Below are 20097 nucleotides of genomic sequence, written 5' to 3'. Positions count from 1 at the left end.
ACTGGTGTCTTTATAAGAATAGGAAGAGACACCAGAGCACTCTCTCCTCCCATAACACACACACACACAGAGGAAAGGCCATGTGAGGACACTGATAATGCAGTCATCCATGAGCCTGAAAGAGACACCTCACCAGAAATCAACCCTGCCGGCACTTTGGTCTTGGACTTCCAGCCTCCAGAACTGTGGGAAATTAATTTCTATTGTTTAAGCTGCCCAGGCTGTGGTATGTTGTTATGGCAGCCCTTGTAGATGAAAACATAAAGATAAGCAAAGAGTCTTAGACTTAAAACCAAAGCATGGTCCACAGAATGAGAGGCTTTCACTACTTACCCATTGTGTCTCTTTAATGTTTATACTATGTACATATACTACTTATTTAAAATAAAAATAAACTGATTTTATCTTAACTATAATTATTAATTATATTAATTACAATTATTAGCTATAATAATTATTAATTTTATATCAAATTCTGATGTAGAAATTAGTCATCTGCTCAAATGTTTTATTGCGGACTAAAGACTTTTTTATTCAACTTGGCTGCATAATAAGTTCTTTTCTTTTTTGTTGGGTGTCTCTCAACCCTTTTGTATGACATAGTCATTTGCCTTTCTTAAAAGGTTCATGGGCTGGGCGTGGTGGCTCACACCTGTAATCCCAGCATGTTGGGTGTCCAAGGCGGGCAGATTGCTTGAGCTCAGGATTTCGAGACCAACCTGGGCAACATGGCAAGACTCCATGTCTACTAAAAATACAAAAAATTAGCTGGACATGGTGGTGCATGCCTGTAGTCCCAGCTACTCAGAAGGCTAGGGTGGGAGGATTGCTTGAGCCTGGGGTTCGGGGAAGGGCAGAGATTGTGGTGAGCCAAGAATGCACCACTGCACTCCAGCCTGGGTGACAGAGTGAGACCTGTCTCAGAAAAAAAAGAAAAGCTCCATGATTCTCAAATACAGTCATGATACCATCACCACTTCTCAAAAGAATTATTTTAAGAAAAAATGTATCTTTCTCTGTACACTGGAAACTATAAAATATTCATAAAAGAAACTGAAGACAATAAATGGAAAGATATTCAATTTTTATGCATTGGAATAAATATTGCTAAAATGCCAATACTATCTAGAGTAATCTATAGATTCAAGACAACCTTTATCAAAATTCCAATGACATTTTTCACAGAAATAGAAAAAAAAATCCTAAAACTCATATGGAACCATAAAAGACTTCAAATAGCCAAAGCAATCTTGGAAAAAAAGAATAAAGCTAGAAGTATCATGTTTCCTGATTTTAAAATATACCACAAATCTTTCATAATCAAAACAGTATGATATTGGCATAAAACCAGACACAAACTAGTGGAATATAATAGAGAGGAAAGTAATAAACTGAACTTCAACAAAGGTGCCAAGAACACATCTTGGGGAAAGGAGAGTCTCTTCAAATAAATGGTGTTGGAAATCCACATGCAGAATAAAAAACTGGACTCATATCATACCATATACAAAAATCAACTCAAAATAGATTGAAGACTTAAATATTAAGTCCTGAAACTGTAAAACTACTAGCAGAAAACATAAGGAAAAGCTTTTTGATGTAGGTCTTGGCAATTAATTTTTGGATATGACTCCAAAAGCACAGTCAACTAAAGCAAGGATATACAAATGGGACCAAACTGAAAAGCTTCTTCACAGCAAAGGAAACAATCAACAGAGTGAAGAGGTAGTCCCTGGAGTGGGAGAGAATATTTGTAAACGATACCTAATTAACCTAATAAGGGGTTAATGTCTAAAATAGGTAGGGAACTTAAACTATAGGAAGAAAACAAATAATTTAAAAGTGGGCTACGGACCTGAATAGATATTTCACAAAAGAAGACATACAAATAGCCAACAGGTATTTAAAAATAATGTTCAGCATCATTAATCATCAGGGAAATACATATCAAAACCACACCAAGCTATTGCCCCCACATCTGTTAGGATGGCTATGATGAAAAAGCTATGCGTTGGGGAGGATGTGGAGAAAAGAGAGCTCAGCACAGTACTGGCGGGAATGTAAACTAGTACAGCCATCATGGAAAAGAGTATAGAGGTATCTCAACAAATTTAAAACAGAATTACTATATGATCCAGCAATCCCACTTAGGAAGATATATTCAAAGGAGAATAAATCAGTGTCTTGAAGAAATACCTGCACTCTCATATTTATTGCAGCATTATTCACAATAGCCAAGATACAGAAGCGACCTAAGTGTCCAAAGATAAATGGGTAAAGGAAATGTTGTGTACAAACACAATAGAATATCATTCAGCTTTTAAAAAGAATGAAATCCTGTCATTTGTGACAACGTGGATGGAAGTAGAGGATATAGTGCTAAGGGAAATAAGCCAGTTACAGAAGGACAAACACTGCACGATCTCATGTATATGTGGAATCTGAAAAAGCCAAACTCACTGAAGAAGAGAATAGAATGGTGACTACAGGGGCTGGCCAGGGCACTGGGGGGACTGGGGAGGAGTTAGTCAATGGAAACAAACTTTCATTTATGCAGGCTGAATAATTCTGGAAATCTTATGTACAGTGTGATTACTGTAGTTAATAGCAGTGTATTATATAGTTGAAATTTGCTAACAGAGTAGATCTCAGATACGCTCAACACACACAGAAAAAGATAATTACATGATATGATAGATGTTTTAATTAGCTTGATTGCAGCAATCATTTCACAATTTATACACATATCAAAGCATCATGTTGTATGCCTTAAATATATATAATTTCTACTTGTCAATTACACTTCCATAAAACTGGAAAAAAAGAAAAAAAAAGTATCTTTTCACTGGTATTTTTCCTGTTTCTCTGAATCCTTAGATAGGTGGCCCTTAACTCCTGGTCTGTATGTGGCCCATGTGGATACTGATGAAAAGCCTCAGCCCCTCAGAGGCATCCTGCAGGCGGTTGTGACTCCGCGCACCTGGGCCGAGCGAGGTATCTTCATTCAGGACAAAGGGACTTTCAGGTAGACTCTGCAAGAGACACCGAGCAACTCTGTGTGTGTTTTGGGGGGTGGGGCACATAAGTAAACAGCAGGTGAACCACAACATCAACCCCATGTGCAAGGGGAGTCCCTTGGTGTGACCCGCTCTGTGTCCCCAGCAGACGGGGCAACGTTGTGGACACTCAAAATCTACTTGGAGAATTAATGAAGTAGGAATGAATCACTAGGGGAGGTATAAAATCTCAGCCTCCAAGGGTTGGAGAATTCCCGGATGGCGCGTCTCCAGCAGGAGCACTGCAGTGACTTTGGGAGGCTGAGCTGGGAGGATTGCTTGAGCTCAGGAGTTGGAGACTAGCCTGGGCAACATAGAGAGACCTCATCTCTACTAAAAATCACAACTTCTGTACTCATACTCCCCTCATGACTGATTTCAAGCTAACCACTGGCTCACAACATTCCTGCAAATGTCACTGTCAGCTCTTGGAAGCCGGCATGGCTGCTGTGGCCATCCTGACTGTGCTTCACAACTTGTCACTGATGGAGCTTTCCTTAGAGGAGGGTGCAGGAGATCATCAACAGAGTCGGTGCAAAGGAGCTCACGAGGCCAGTGCTGCAAAGTCAGATTCGGGGCCTTTGTCTCCACGTGTATGCAACGTCAGTGTGCACGTCTGCTCATGTGTCCTCTCACGCAGCCTTTGGGAAAGGGACCCCTAGAATGGCGTACTTTCTGACGAGTTCCAGACAGACACTGGGACTGGGTTACAGTGTAGGCTGATGGGGCCCTGCATCCTCTCTTAAGAGTATAGGGCTGGAAAGTAGGTAAACTGGGGATCTGAGTGCACTGCAGAGAGGAGGGTACTGGACACCCCTCAGGGGCCAGGGTAGAGGGAGACCCCTCCAGCTGACATTGGAGCTGAGGATTAAAGATGCGCAGAAGTTTCCAGGTGGACAAGGGAGGGAGGATATTCCAGGCAGAGAAGCATATGTGGGCTGATTGTGAATAGATTTGACTATTGTGATAGAGTCGCAAACACGCGCTATTATATGCCACTGGCCTCATAATGCAGAAGGCACTCTGCCCCCCCTAGGAGCAGCAACCCCGCCTCCCACCCCTCATTCCTTGTTTTGTACAGACAGGGGTGGATGGATGCCTACGAGGCCACACGGAGAGGGGCCAGCCCCCACAGTGCTTCCTGGAACAGGGGCAACCGAGGGCTCAGCAGTCCCTTACAAGCGAGGCGAAGTGGTCCCAAAGCCTGGCAGAGCCGGGGAGGAGGCAGGGGAGGAGTAGAGACTGGGTGCTGGAGCCCTAGTGTAGCACGGGAAGGGGGTGACTCAGGCCTTGGTCCTCAGGCCTGTCTCATCGGACCCCTTGATTTGTCAGCCTTCCCCTCTCTCTCCCTTCCCCAGCCCTATAGTCTTAAACACTGAGGACTCAGGGCCCTACCAACCTACACAATAACCACGTCCCGGTGTCGACGGGGGACATGTTAGAAAGTATGCTGTTCCAAGGGTTCATTTCCCAAAGGCCACACAAGACACACGTGTCCTGCTGTGAATAAGATGATGGCCCTCATCTGATGGTAGAGGGACACATCCCCCACCCCTGTTCTGCCCCTTTGTCTGTCCCTCTGAGTTGGGAGTTTGCTCTAAGGGAGAGAAAATGCAGCTAAAAGTGGGACAAATTTCACTTCTTTCTGGTATGCCACATGATTTTTACCCAGGCAAATCTTTTTGTTCAATTTCTTCTCTTTCGATCATCAATGTTGCATACACGTTAAGAGGCAAAGGCCCTGAATCTGACTTTGCAGCACTGGCCTGGTGAGCTCCTTTGCACCCACCCCATTGATGATCTCCTCCACCATCCTCTAAGGAAAGCACAGTCAGTGACAAGATGCCAAAGCTGCCATCCCGGCTTCCAAGAGCTGACAGTTACATTTGCAGGAATTTCGTCAGCCAGTGGTTAGCTTGAAATTAGTCCGGAGGGGAGTATGAGTACAGGAATTTGTGAATGCTACAAACCTCAGGCTTTTTTTTCCCCCAGAAAGCCATTGCTAAAGATTTATGCTCACCCACTGCCAGCACAGCTGAGCGTGACAGGCCTGGAGGAGGGCAGTGGGACGGGGGAGTGGAGGGAGAACAGCCAGGCCAGGCCCTGGGGAGCCTGGGCAGGGAGGGTGCACGCGAGCTCTGTGCAGTGTGGCCACCCTCAGCTCTGCTCTGAGTTACAGGCTCACTCTGGGTGCTGGATCCTTGGGGGTCCATGCAGCCTTCAGCTCTGCTCTGAGTTACAGGCTCACCCTGGGTGCTGGATCCTTGGATGTCCAGGCAGGAGTCAACCAGGGAGGTGCATTTATTTGTCTTCCAGGCACAATCTGGTGATTGCATGGGTGAAGACCCAGAAGGGGAGAAAGAAAGGCAAGTGGACTCATCTGAGAGAGCCTCCAAGGTGTCATTGGCAAGGCTCGCTGAGGATTTAATTAAGCAGACAAGTGAGAAGGAGAACTGGTGCATGGTACATGGGGTTCTGGCTTAGGTGGCTGAGTGGGTGGGGCTGTCCTTTACTGCGACAAAATGGAGATGAAACAAATCTGGAAGGAGAAGCTGGAATTACGTTTTAGGCAACTGTCAGTTTTTTCTCTTTCGATCATCAATGTTGCATACACGTTAAGAGGCAAAGGCCCCGAATCTGACTTTGCATCACTGGCCTGGTGAGCTCCTTTGCACCCACCCTGTTGATGATCTCCTCCACCATCCTCTAAGGAAAGCACAGTCAGTGACAAGATGCCAGGTGAGCAATAGCGTATGAGACTGGAGTGCAAGGGCAGGGCTGGACATCAGGCTGAGGAGGGAGCAGCAGAGAGATGAGATCTGCGAGTGCATTCATCCACACAGGCCGGAGAGCCTCGGCCATGACCCTGAGCTCCATCAAACCCTCCTCCTCTAACTAGGGTAGAAGTGGAGCTCACAGGAAGCCAGGAGCAGTGCCTCTTTTGAAAATAAATGTGCCACTTTCCCCTTTGAAACGGGCCTCTGGTGGAGAGCTTCATCTCACCCAGAGGAGCCTGGCGTCCCCCACCTTCCCTCCTCCGCGTGAATCTGCTGTCCGTCTCTGCTCCCTTGTCCCCTCTCCCCCTCTCTCTTCCTCTTCGCCCTCTCAGGAGGCGCAAGTGCATTCTTTGGCTTTAGAAAACAAAAAACTTCAGAAGATGTTTACTCCTCCCAAAATATTGGCAATCTCCTTGGAATCAGGCTTGGGCTCCCTGGGGACTTGATCTACTTCAGCCCGTGCTTCGGAGCATGTCCAGAGAGTGGAAATAAGGTCTGGTCCACCAGATGTGAATAGCATTTCTGTTTCAGCCTAGCATAGCAAACGCATTTAGAAAAAAGGCCAGAAAAAAACATTTCACTCTTGGTCAGCCAGGCAGCACGTGCCAGGTGGGTAATTTTACCTTTCATCAACAAATGAGAATTCTTGGCTCCTTTTACACCAATGTTGCCTCTTCTTCAGCCCACCTGGGACGTGCACAGCTTTTGACATGTCTTCAAGTAAGTTTGCTTTGCAAAATTGATGGGCATTTAGGATGAGAAAGACAGGATTCATGACAGCCGATTGTACACCGAGAGATTGCTGTGTCCACGTCGCTGAGCTGGGTGGCTGGAGCAAGCCACAGGCCTGGCCACAGGCCAGCACAGGCCGGCTGTCTACACTGCGGCAGCCAGTGTGTTTGCACTAGGGTTTCAGAGTGATCTGATGCTCTCCTTTGCTTCTGCACGGGGAAGACTATGCCACAAGGCCCCTGGCTGGCCCGGGGCGCCCCCTGCCTGTGTCCTTTCAACACCCAGCGAAGCTAGCAACAGCCAGAGGTTGTGACGTGAGGCTTTCTTCAGTGAATCCAAGATGATGCCAATAAACAGCTTCCTTCCCAGCGGCCTCCACAGTTCCCTGGAACACCGGAGTGCCCGAGGCCCACGCTCAGCCAGGCCAGGAGCTGAGAAGCTGAGTCTCTGGGCCCCAGTCTTTGGCAACACTCGGCATCTCTTTGTTTCATGGCACCCTTCAAAACTAAATGCTACATTACTCCTGGGCATTGAGTAACACCTCTCTGTGTCTACAGATAGATGGATGGGGTGATGGAGGCATTGGAGAAACCAGCTTAAATAGAAAAACTACATTTTAATATGCTCGAGTCACTTCAGCCCCTAATGTTTACCTCTGTTGGGTTGTTCGCCCCATGAATTCCTCTTACACATGCAGGAAGGCACCGTCTGCCCATTCTTCTGAATCTCAGGTGCAGCCGTGTCTGTGTTGATCCGCTGCAGACCCACCGAGGGCTGCGTGACTTCCCGGCAGCCACAGAGGTTCTGCGCAAACACTGCAGGTGGCGCTATGTTTGGGTTCACAGGTGAGCCCAGGCGAGCCGCCCGTCTGCAAGATGAGGGCTTGGATGGAGGCATCCCAGGTTCCACCTCCGTTGGCCTTGCTTTCCTCCAGCTATGAAGGAACCTCATGGTAAAGTATGTGTGGTTCTGGGCCAACTTTTTAAACATTTGAGAAATATCTGATGAAGAGTTTGTGTGCCAACAAAGGGTGGTATTTTTATTATAAAGGTGTACTTGGTCTTCACTGGGAGCTCATAATGGAATTCCAGAGCAGGATGCGTGTGGCATCGCTGCCTGGGGATCTGCCAGAAACGTCCAGGGGGTCCAGGAATGGGTCCAAGGTATGAGCAGGGCATCTGGGGGTGCTCTGTCAGTGCGGGGGCCGTGGCTGGGCAGGCAGGCAGGCATGTGGGCTGTGTGTTCTGAGAGGCCTGCCCAGCGCGTGCGAGCCCCAGCATCTCAGAGTTGGGTCTGCAGGCTCCACTCCCCATCCTCTGTCCTCCTGCGTCTGTGGCGAGAGTGCCCACAGGCATGGTGTGCAGGTGCCAAGCTGGAACAGGAAGTCCGTGTGGCATCCCAGCCTCCAGTTGTGGGTCCTCTCTCTCTGAGGCCACTTGGTGGGGCAGCATGAAGCCAGACACACTTCATGCAGGCATGAATGCTTGCATGTGACTGGGTTAGGACCAGGCCCACAGAGACTCAGTTTCCTTTTCTATAAAACAGAGAGCATCGCACCTGTCTTGAAACGGCGACCTGGAGCTGAGATGTGATCCCTGCCCCTGGGCCGGGCGCATGGTCACTGCCCAGTAAAGGTCAATCCCTAGTGACCACACACCATCCCTCTAGGGAGTCTGTGACCGTCTCTCTTGGGACACCAGGCTCCGGCCCGCTCCAAGGTAGTGGTCTCCCCGCAGGAAGCCTCATCACCAATGCTGACAGATCCCAGGGGCTGCGGGTGAGACTTAACCCTTTCTGAGCACAGACCACACGGTGCCTCACCCCATCTAAAGGGAGAGGCAAGACCATCGAGGCAGGAAGTGCAAGCTGTAGCTCCCACCTTGGATCTAAGTTCTCCTTTGGGCTTTTAAAATCCCACACTCTGAAGAGGCAGCACCCTGCCCCAGGATTCCCTGACCTTGAGACCTTTCTTTGGGTGGTCACCTGACACCTCCCAGCCCTCCACCCTTGACCCCCCTTCCCCCCAACAGAGAGAAGCGAGCCTGGCTTCCACCACACCGTTCCCCTTGGCTCAGGAGGGGAATGTTCTGGAAAAGGCTGATCCCCTCTCCAACTGCAGATGTTGTGCTGCTGTGACTTGTCCTAGCATCGCAGGAAGCATTGGGCACTGCTTCCCATTTCTGATATTCAGAGCACAGTGGTGTGGACCAGATGCAAATTTTACCTCTTAATGGAAAGACCACAGCTGCTCCGACGGTTGTGGGGTGACCCCAGTCTCCATGCTGCCATGTGTCTCCGTTAAGTACTTGCTGTAGGCAGAGCAGTCAGGTCACGGCATGGAAGAAATTAAAGAGGAGACTGAGAATGATTAAAGTTCCAACTTCTTGTGAATGCACAAAATGTTTACATGACAATATGTCAGCAACTGTGAGTGATATAGTAAAGAAACAAAAGGAAACATATCACTTAGGGTGTGTAGAGGGATGAATAGATTTAGGCGAGGTTGATTAATCAGGGGAGGCTTTTGAAGGAGCTGAATTTTGAGCTTGGTCTTTAAGGAACAGACGTGAATTGGCAACGACGGGACTACAATGCGGACATGCCAAGATAAACATAGCCCTACACAGTGGGTCCATAATATTTCTATTCTCTCTTTGTGTGTGTGATTTCCCACATACAAAATAGAATCTGTGCTTTAGTTAAGTTTACTCACAGACTCTCATTATAATCCTATATTCAGTGACTCATAACTTTCTGAAAACTTTTTTGACTGAAACTATTTAGTTTTGTGTTTTGTTTTGGTGTTTTTTGTCCCAGAAAGGTGATTTTGTGTGACTGTTTAAGACTGAACAAAATTGTGTGTTTTATTTTTGAGTCATGGGAGAGGGTATTTTAAAAAGTCTCCGCTCTTCAACATAATTTTTAAGTGGTACGGCCAAATTATTTAGATTTCATATGCTTCTGAAGAATGTCTGGGTTATTCCTAAGGCTGGCCTGGTTTATTTGTGGACATGATCTTTTTCTATCACACCAAAGGGCTACAGATTCATCATTTTCCCCCAAACACTGATGATGCATCTTCAAGACCGTAAATCCAGTTGATTTTACAAGGGTGAAAATGCCTCACAGGTTGTATTCAGCGCCGGTAAAAATGAGCGGGGGACATTTTAAAGAACCTGGTTTAGCGAGTCAAGTAAGGCAGACTTTCCCCAGAAACGGCTTCGGTGGCCCTTGAGGCACACAGACCGGAGCTGGGGCATTTCTCACCCCAGGAAGTCAGTTCTCAGAAAACTGCTGCAGGGTAGTCAAGAATTCATCCATCTCTTTCCTTCCCCCAACCTGCACGTAAAGACGCCTGGAAGGAGCCCGCTGTAGATGAGGGAGGAAGAGCCCACCTTAAGAAGGGAGGGAGTTTTGCACCCTGGGCTCCCTGACGTCTGTCGGACAGACCCGAGGTGTTTCTGAAAGAGGAGGGGTGTGTGGAACCCCGCGAGCAGGCGGGAGCGGAGAGAGACGGAGCAAGTTTCACTTGCCCTGCACAGCCCATCCCTGCCAGACCGGGGCCCCTACCCTACCCAGGCCTGGGATTTCTCGGTCTAGGACCATGATTAGCAACATTTTTAAAAAGAAAAAGAAAACGCTGCCGTAGCAGCTCCTCTCTACAAACCTCTTGTGCTAAGAAAAGGAAAATATTCACAATGATGTAAACAGACTTAACACTCCTGACCTGGACGCTTACAAATGGTGACGGTGGGAAATGCCTATTCTTTTATATGATGTGATTTTTACCACAATTAAAGACGTTACAAAGGAAACTTCCCAGGCTGAAAACCTGGCAGCTTGCCTCTCTTTATCTGCCTGAGGAGAACGGCCTCCCTCCGCCTGGACAAGCAGAGCGCAGTTCTCCTCCAGACCCGGCTCAGGCCTCCGCAGCCGGAAGGGCGTCTCCCTGGAGAGCGGGTCCATCTCAAGCAGTTCCTCTCCCCACCGCACCCATCTGCGTTCATGGCCGAGCTGTTACGCCATGTTCTTCCTATTGCTTCTCGCATGTCCAGTCTATTTTCCTGGCTACAGTGATCATCTCCCTCAGTCACAGACCTGGCAGCATTCCACGGCTTCTCCCTGTGCCTCCCAACCCCACGCCAAGTGCATTCTCGCCCCGGCGAGCCCGCCACGCCACGCACGCCCCGCAGGGCTCACTCACCTCGCTGTGACACGCCTCCCCAGAAGCTCCGGCCATCTTCATGTATCGCTGGCCTCCAGGGCTCACGCACTTCAAGCAGACACGCCTCCCCAGAGCCCCACTACAGACGCTGCCCCGCAAGAGGGGTCTGCCACACTCATGGCCCCGCAAGCCCCGCCACACTCATGTATCGCTGCCTGCAGGGCCCCTATACTCACGTGACATTGCCCCCGAGCCCGCTTTACTGCAGACCGCCTCAGGGCTCAAGCACTTCACAGACACGCTTCCCGCAGAGCCACACTTCATGTATCGGCCCGCAGGGCTCACACTCCCTCACAGACACGCCCCGAGAGCTCCGGCCACACTTCATACACGCTGCCCGCAGGGCCTCACACCCTCACAGACATCGCAGAGCTCGCCACTCAAGCAGACAGGCTCGCAGGGCCCGCCACACCATGTGGACGCTGGCCCCGCAAGCCCTCACACACTCATGTACGCTGCCCTGCAGGGCTCCCCATACTCACTGCTCGCCCCGGCGCCTCGGGCCACACTCACGCAGCATCGCCTGCAGGGGCCCGGCCACTTTCATGTCCACGCTACCGCAGAGCCTGCCACCCCCACGCCCCACGGCCCATCGCCTCCCGGGCAAGGCCAGCCACAGCACGCTGGGCCAAGCAGGGGCCTGCCACACTTCATGTACACGCCCCCAGAGCCCCCCACCCCGGTCCACATACACGCTCCCGCAGGGCCCCAGCACGCCCACAAACACATTATCCCCCCACGCCCCACGCATTACGCCGCCGCAGAGCTCCCCACTGACGCACATCGCTCGGGCAGGGCTCCTCCACGCTTCCGCGCACATCAAAGTATCCCCCACGCTCACTGCACACCGCCCCGCAGGGCCCTCCACGCCTCAAGACACGCGCATTCCCACGCCCACGCACACGCCCTGCAGGCTCCTCCACGCCAAGGCGACACATTCGGTAGAAACCATCACTGCTAGCTGCATAATTCTCCTCGCAGAGCCCGCCGCCCTCACTTAAACCCCAAGAAACTGGAGGGCCAAGGTTGTGGATTAAACCTAACTCTACATTTCCTCTCTGAAAACGGCCTATTCAAGTCAAGTGAATGTTTTAAGGTATGTGCCTACCAGGATGGGGGTGACAGAAGAGAAAATGACACCCACAAACTTTTCGGAAAGCAGACGGGGTTTCTGAGCCTGCGGCGGGGGAAGCTGAGCCCCAATGTGACTTGAGGTAGAAAATTCTTCCAGGCTCAAGACCTGGAGGCCCAGCCGCCTCCGGCATGTGTGAAGAGCTGGCTATGCCCGGGAGTGCTGGTGAGGCTCTGCCTGGATGCCCCCCTCGCCTAGGCCTCAGCGGCTTCTGGAGGTGAGTCGATGGGAATGGTCAGAGCGAGGTTGGGCAGGGAGGTCCTGTGAGACCAGGAGGGATGTGAGCCAAAAGCCCGGCCTCTTCCCCGGCTCGGCTTCCAGAGCCTGGCGGTGAATTATTCACTTTCCAGGCAGAGGATTCGGAGCTCTACCCTGGCACAGAGCTCAGGCAGGACGGACGACCCGGCCCAGGTCAAAGCAGGGACATTTCTCTTCACCCGCCTGGCTAAATATCAGAACCACACTGTCGCTATGAGCACATTTTTATAAATATTTGAGTTAAATCGTTATTAAATTGCATATGATTCATTCCATAATTATGGTTCAGTACTTCTCAGTGAATCATTCAGTGATTAATAGTTTCTGGATTTAAAAGAAAACTTTCAGGTACAATCAGGAGAGATGCTTAAAATAGAGACCCAGAAAACGCTAGGAAATCAAGACCCTCGTGGCAGGGAGGACAGACAGGTCCCCTGGCCTGCCCTGTAGGCGTGCCCAGAACAAACCCTTTTCTTGTGGGCATGTGTCACAGGTCATGTGCACGGACGCCATGGTGCCCCTCGCTTTCTCAATTTACCTGCACAGACGCCACGGTGCCACTCACTGTGCCTGGTCACCTGCACGGATGGCACAGTGCCCCTCGCTGTCCCAGATCATCTGCACAGATGCCACGGTGCCCTTTGCTGTCCTGGGTCACCTGTATAGATGCTGCAGTGCTCCCTCGCTGTCCCAGGTCACCTGCACAGATGCCATGGTGCCCCTTACTGTCCTAATTCACCTGTATGGATGCCGTGGTCCTCAGCTGGGTGCCAAGAATGTCCCTCCACTACAGCTTCTCCAGTTTCTTCTCTACACAAAGATTATGATCTCACACTTCACATGTGAGAATAGAGGAATGTAGTTTTCTGCAGAAATTGGGAAAAACAGTAACTATATTTTACAACAATAACTGGAAAGGACGGTCTGGTGGATAACGTGTTTCACACCAGCTTCAAGGTTTGATCTACAGAGATGGCATTTTGGGGGAGCAAGCCGGGCCCTGCTCACAGCCCTGAGCTATCTGGGGCTACAATCACTTTCCACAAACAGGCATGAGTTCTCCAGCCTGAAGCGGGCCGCTGCCTGGTGACCTGGAGCGACGCAGTGGTGCTCCTTGTCCACACTTCGCCCGAAGACCGGCCACTGCTCCCCATCTCTGACCTTGTCCTCTGTCCACAGTCATGTTGCCTGCCTTTCCCTGGAGCCGACTGCCTTGGCCACCCATAGCTTTGTGATGTGCATGTTCTGTGAGGAGGATGTCACCTTCCTGCCCTTGTCTTGACCCCCTCGTCTGTGAAAGGAGACCTGTCGCAGGCCGGCGGAAGCTGGTGAACGCTCGTCCAGTCCCGAAGCAGGGCCACGTGCTCAGACCCGTCAAAAGAGAATCTGTTGCCGTGGCTGTTTACGGCAGCTCGCTGTGTGTGCCTGCAGCTGCTTTGAGCATTTTCCTTACATCAAAACCTACTTCATCGAAAAATAAAATAATAATCACTGTGAGGTCGATAACATCGTTACTGCTTTGGGGGTGAGAAAATGCATGCCCAGCTCACGTGGAGAGGCCAGACTCAGCCATCTGACTCCAGCAGCCACAGGCCTAACTGCCTCCCAGCAGCGGGCAGGGAACCTACTGGTGGAACTTACTGGCTCTGGCCACTCCAGGAAAGGAGGTGGGGGTGGGGTGGTGGGGAGCTCGCCCAGGGCCTTGGGTTCAGCACAATGGAAGGTCTTCTAGAACCAGGTCCCCTCCTGCCCACAGTGCAGAACTGCTGGGCTGGGTATGCAGGGTGGTGAGGGGCCCATGAAGGAACGTCTAGAGAGAGACCCAGCCATGAAGGGCCGGCGGCCAAGAGCTCCCCACTGCGCCCACCCTGGCAGGCCGTGCACCGCAGGCCTGAGAACAGCCTTCCTTTCACGCAGAGTCCAAGGCCCGCCAGGCTCCATGCACGTCTGGTGTTTGGATCCCATGCCTAAGGAAACGTGTGGGTGACCATCTGGCTGCGCGGATGCCTGCAGGGCCAGGGACGGGCCACCCCTCCTTCCCAAGGGCAAACAGCCTCGCGACGACGACGGGACAAGCTCTGCTAAGTAGTCAGCCACAAATTTGTTTTCTTTGAAGGAAATAAGGAACAATTTTTCTATTGTATAAAACCAAAAATGTAGCACTTAATTCCAGTGTGATTCACTCTGTGAGCAAACTTAGTTCCCACGCTGACCTCAGTCTCAGGGAGTACAGTGAGGACTCCCTCCACCTCCCGAAGAACCTCAGAGAAGCTGTGGACCTTCCCTCCACTCCTGGGCCATTTGCCCATGGAGGTCTAGGTTCCCATAACTGATCCCCCACCTGAGCCCTGGGGAAGCCTGGGGCACCCCAAGACTCTCTGCATCCTGCTGGGAGCCCCCCAGCTTCACCTCTGAGTCTGACACCAGCTCTGCGCGGCTGCCATTGGCTGTCCCTCATCCTGCAGCTGTGCTGGCACCTTCTTGATGTCTCTCTGACAGCCACAGAGGTGGGGCGTTTGTGCACAGCGAATCCTTCAGGGAAGTGTTGTGGGTCACAGGGAACGTCGCAGAAAACATCACGTATCAGATACCCCTGTTTTTTAGCAAATCTAATGTTTTAAACTTACTAAAGTAATCACGAACATGGGTGCAGAAAAATCTCAGCCAGTGAAAAGGGTCATGCAACGAAAAGCGAAGGTTTTCCGTCTTTCAAGTCTCTCCCACGGCTCCAGTGTCTGGTTCCAGCGCCTTTTGTTTCTGGCTTTCAGCTCTTCTTCTGAGCACTTCCGTAATTCAGAATAGTGCATAGATACCACTAATATGCAGGCCCACTGATTCTAATTGTTTTCATAGATAATACATCAACACAGTTTAAAAACCAAAGATTATTCAGAGCTACGCGGTGACTCCCTTCTCCCCTGTGCGCCTGTCTGCCCCTTTCCCACTCCCAGAGGCAGTCATGTCTCATGGTCCTCCATGTGTCCTTTGGGAGTTTATGCGCACAAAAGAAAATAGAAATAGACCTTCCTATTTTCAGCCTTTATTTTATTTATTTATTTATTTATTTTGAGACAGAGTCTCGCTCTTGTTACCCAGGCTGGAGTGCAATGGCACAATCTCCGCTCACCACCACCTCCGCCTCCCAGGTTCAAGCGATTCTCCTGCCTCAGCCTCCCAAGTAGCTGAAATTATAGACGCATGCCTCCAAGCCCAGCTAATTTTGTATTTTTAGTAGAGATGGGGTTTCTCCATGTTGGACAGGCTGGCCTCAAACTCTCGACCACAGGTGATCCACCGGCCTCGGCCTCCCAAAGTGTTGGGATTGCAGGCGTGAGCCACTGCGCCCGGCCCTTTCAGCCTTTTTTTTTTTTTTTTTTTAACACTAAAGATTGCACAATGTAGACACTGTTTAGGACCTTGCTTTTTCACTTAGCAGCTGATTTTAGAAAACTTTCCATCTGGGCACCTGGAGACGCTGCTCCTTCTTTTGTAAACTCCGTAGCATTCCATGGCCCTGTGGGCTACAGGTTTTCCCACCAGCCCCTCGTTGTTGGAATATGAGCTGCTCCAGGTGCCGTTTGCACATCAATGCATGTGTTTGCAAGGACATAGGATAGGGCAAGGGCATTGCAAGGCAGGGGTTCACAGGCGAAGGGTGCACCTGTGCACCTGTGCACCTGTTCCTTCGACACACAGTGCTAAATTGCCCTCTACAGGGGATGAATCCTTCTGCCTTTGGATATATCACTTTTATGCAGTTATCCACTGACACGTGGAAGTTCGGGAATTTAACATTTACGTTGCCTGTCACTGCCCCCGTCTTAGCACTTCTCAAATCTGATCATGGCTCTGTTCGAGGCCTCACCTGTAGACTATGCCTATTGCTTCCCCGCATTATACCAAAAGGAAATGTGCCAACCTGCATTCCCGGCTCTCCTCCCTTCCTTCCCAGCTCACAGCTCTGTGAGAGCCTTCCTTCTAGATGATTAAAGCATGTAGCTGTCACTTTCCTTCCTATGCAATGACTGAAATGTTCCTTATGCTGATTTTAAACACTAAAAATGTCATTTATATTTTATCCTTTTATAAAATTATTTCCCTGCATAATTAAGTAGCTTGAGACTGTGTTCAAACTAGACTGCTTAAAGGGAAGCATTTCTGCTGTTAAGTGGATATTCTTTCCTTATACTTTTTCTGATGCTCAAAACCATGTTGAATTTTACTTTGCTTTATGTGCTGTTTTATTCACTCAACAGATATTAATTGAGTCAGGAATGGCTGTGTCATGGTCACCAAGCAGACAGAACACCCCATCCCTGGAGCTTATGTTCTAGGGACACAGAGTACGTGGAACCGTTGGGTGGCGGGGGGAAGCCAGAGGCAAGGCCATTGTCACCCGAACAAGGAAGAGGAGAAGGCTTCACTTGGAAGGTGACAGCTGTGCGGAGACTTCAGGAAGACAGAGAAGGAACAAGCCATTTGGATATCGGGGGAAAGTGCCTTCAGGCTCAGGAGCAGCATGGGCAACAGCTCTGAGGCTGCCTGCTGTGTGGTCAGGGTGGTCAGGCAACTCCTGAGGCTGAAATGGGCCCCAAGGGGGTGGTGATAGGAGAAGTGAGATCAAGTGATCAGGGTGCAGTGCCTCGAAGGCCATGCTGAGAAATTTGGATTTCAGTCGAATATTACTGGAAATCACTGAACTGTTTAACAAGGCGGTCTTATTGTCTGACTTGTGTTTTTAAATCAGAGCACTCCCTCTGCTATGAAGATAATAAATTAGGAGGGGGATATGGAACATGAGCAAGGGTGGAAGGAGGATGGTAGAGCATTCCAGACAAGAAGTGATGGTGGCCTGGGCCAGTGTGTGGCAACAGTGGTGGAAGATCTGGGTTCAGTTCTCCTGGGCCCCCAGCTTGCCCACTGCAGATCTTGGAACTTCTCAGCCTTCAGAATTTTATGAGCCAATTCCATATATATATGAAAGAGAATTTTAAGACTGAGTTTTCTGAATTGGTTCTGGTATTTCTAGAATTGGCTCTCTAATCTTATTAAAGTTAGAGATGCTAATGATTCTATCCTGTTTTCCAGTGGTAAAGAGCACTGGCGGTCCATGGCATGATTTGGAAATAAAGACATGCAAAATATCTCCACTGGATCCTCCTAGTCAAGCGCTAATAAGAAGCAACAATCTGGATAACAGTGAATATGATACTTTCAAGCATGTTTGGAAAATGAACAGTTAGAGTGAGATTGGCTGGTTGCTTCTAATGTCACTGGACAAAATGGGGAAAGAAAAGAACGAGCTCAAGGATTGCAATTCCCAACTCACGCCCCAGATAAATGATCTGAAGCTTCTATATGCGCCCTAAAGGAGACCTTCATCTCCTGTAGCTACAGGGTTCAGATCACTGAAAATCAAACCCAGAATCTCATCCTGTACCTGGATGAATTACAAGTTGAACTCTCAGCTCTTAGGATATCTACTGTTAAAATGAAGTCATTGAATGGGAAAGAATGGAATCCTGTAAGCTAGGACAAGGATGTGTGGGAAGACCCTGGTGAAGCTGGGGACATTGATCTCCTAAATTCTGATGAGTCTTTTGCCACAGCCGCTCTAGGCCGGGCGCTGTGGCTCTCAAGCCTGTAACCTACCCTTTGGGAGGCTGAGACGGGCAGATCATGAGGTCAGGAGATCGAGACCATTCCTGGCTAACACGGTGAAACCCTCATTCTCCTAAAAATACAAAAAGCTAGTCAAGGTATGGAGCCTGTAGTCCCAGCTACTCAGGAGGCTGAGGCAGGAGAATGGCGTAAACCCGAGGCGGAGCTTGCAGTGAGCTGAGATCTGGCCACTGCACTCCAGCCCGGGGGACAGAGCAAGACTCCGTCTCAAAAAAAAAACAAAACAAACAAACAAAAAAAAACATGGCCTTCCCACCCGCAGTGGAAATGGCCTCTCCACCCTCAGTGGCATCAGCCATTCTACCTCTGTCTGAGGGGCTTAACCTTTCTTTGCCCAAGGACGTGGTGATAACTTTCCCTGAGGCAGTTGCCATGCAAGACAATTCTGACTTCTCAGGGGCCACCACTATCACCACCCGTCTTTTGTTTTGCTTCTGAACCAATCACCAGACTCAAGTCCCTGCAGACCCCCAAAGGTGAGATTCAAAGCGTGCCCCATGAAGCAGCACACTACTGTCCAAGAGAACTACATAGGTTTTCTAATTTTCACAGACTGAAATCCAGGGAGCACTGTGAAAATGGATATTAAGGATGTGGAATAATTGTGGAGGAACCTAAAGTTAGACCAACCACAATTTATTGATATGGGCTCAGTAAGCAGAGGTTCTGCATTTAATGCTGGAGATTGGGAAGTGACAAAGGGCTCTCTCAGTATGTGGGGCTAGATGTCAGTGAGTGAAGTGAAAATCTCAGGCCTGCCTGGGTCTAACATAGAGGAAGAGATTCAAAAGGCTTAGAGATATTGGTATATTAGAGTGGATTTGTCATTTAAGATCTACTCACCCACACATGGAGGGTTCAGAAAACATTCCTCACAAATTTATTTCTCAAAGTATCAGTGACCGCAGTGACATCTAAGTTCTCCTGGAATTAATGTCTGTTCAGAGCCATGTCTAGTAGTCCCTGAAAGGTTTAATTATTTCCTTTTCACCAGTGCACAGTTACTTTGGAAGAAAACGATAGGTCTCTTTGGGGGAAGACTGGGAGAAAGATTAGCAGTATAAATTTTCGGCATGTTACTGGGGTACTTCTTTAAGGGGATGTGGCTTCCTCTTCATTTGGAGTTTCTAGGTCTGCAAATTGGCTCAAGTCTGAGAGTTAATTGAGGAGCCATGATTCTCCATTTTTGATTCAAGTTAGACCTTTGTTCATTTGACCTGAAGCTTTTCTGCTTATACAGATCAAGTAAGAATTCAATAGGTTTCCTATTTCATTTCCAGAAATGCCGTAATTAACTCAACAATGCCATAGGTCTGCTTCATTCAGACAGTTCTGGTTGCTTCTTTGACTCTGCTATTCATCATGCGAACTCTGCCCACCATGCCTCTAGCAGTGGGGTCCTCCCCTTGTCTCCTGCCACCCTGGGATCCAGTTACTCCTGCTGCATTTAGGTTTTCTAATTGAGTAGCTGCAGTTTTCACTGTAAGGTCTGGTCTATAGAGAAGAGATCACAGAAGTGATTATCAGAAGGGATCGTCCTTCAAAAATTCCCCTTACTAACTTATTTCTCAAAGTATTGGTGAAAGGAAAAAAGTAAGTCAAAAGCAACACCACATCCCTGAAGGGACTGCAGAGATTAGCGCCACCATCAAAGGCCTGAAGCATGCAGGCGTGGTGATTCCCACCACATCTCCATTCAGCTCTTCTATTTGGCTTGTGCATAGACAGACTCTTGGAAAATGACAGTGGATTCTTATAAACTTAACCAGGTGGTGGCTGTAGTTGCATCTGCTGTAGCAGATATGGTTTCTCTGTTTAAGCAAACTAACACATTCCCTGGCATGCAGCTACTGATCTACCAAGAGCCTCTTTCTCCACCTCTGTTCATAGGCAGTCTGCTTTCGGCTGGTAAGGCCAGCAGTGACCTTCACTGTCCCACTGAAGGGGTCTGTCCCCTCTCCTGCCCTGTGTCATGGTTTGTTTCCAGGGATCTTGTTCCTCTTTTTCTTCCACACGATGTCACACTGGCCCATTACATTGACATTGTGCTGGTTGTTCCTAGTGAGTCAGAAGAAGCAACCACCTTACAATTATTGGTGAGACATTTATGTTTCAATGGTGGAAAATAAATCTGACAAAAATTCTGGGGCCTTCTATGTCAGTGAAATTTCTAGGGGTCCAGTGTTGTGGGGCCTGTCAAGAGAGCCCTTGTAAGGTGGAGAAAAGCTTGTTGCA

At 49.2% G+C, this 20097-nt stretch overlaps 1 long non-coding RNA gene across 1 annotated transcript; it reads right to left on the bottom strand.

Annotated features, from left to right (window-relative positions):
• Positions 1-2184: 2184 nt before the first annotated feature.
• Positions 2185-10667, bottom strand: LOC116275403. Its single transcript, XR_004184493.1, has 2 exons — positions 8790-10667; positions 2185-3032 (listed from the first exon to the last, which is right to left on the bottom strand). It is a non-coding gene; the product is annotated as an uncharacterized LOC116275403 (long non-coding RNA).
• Positions 10668-20097: the final 9430 nt, after the last annotated feature.

This window comes from Papio anubis, chromosome 6 (assembly GCF_008728515.1).
Source record: "Papio anubis isolate 15944 chromosome 6, Panubis1.0, whole genome shotgun sequence".
Classification (NCBI taxonomy): Eukaryota; Metazoa; Chordata; class Mammalia; order Primates; family Cercopithecidae; genus Papio; species Papio anubis.
This window is presented reverse-complemented; position numbering and strand designations above follow the sequence as displayed.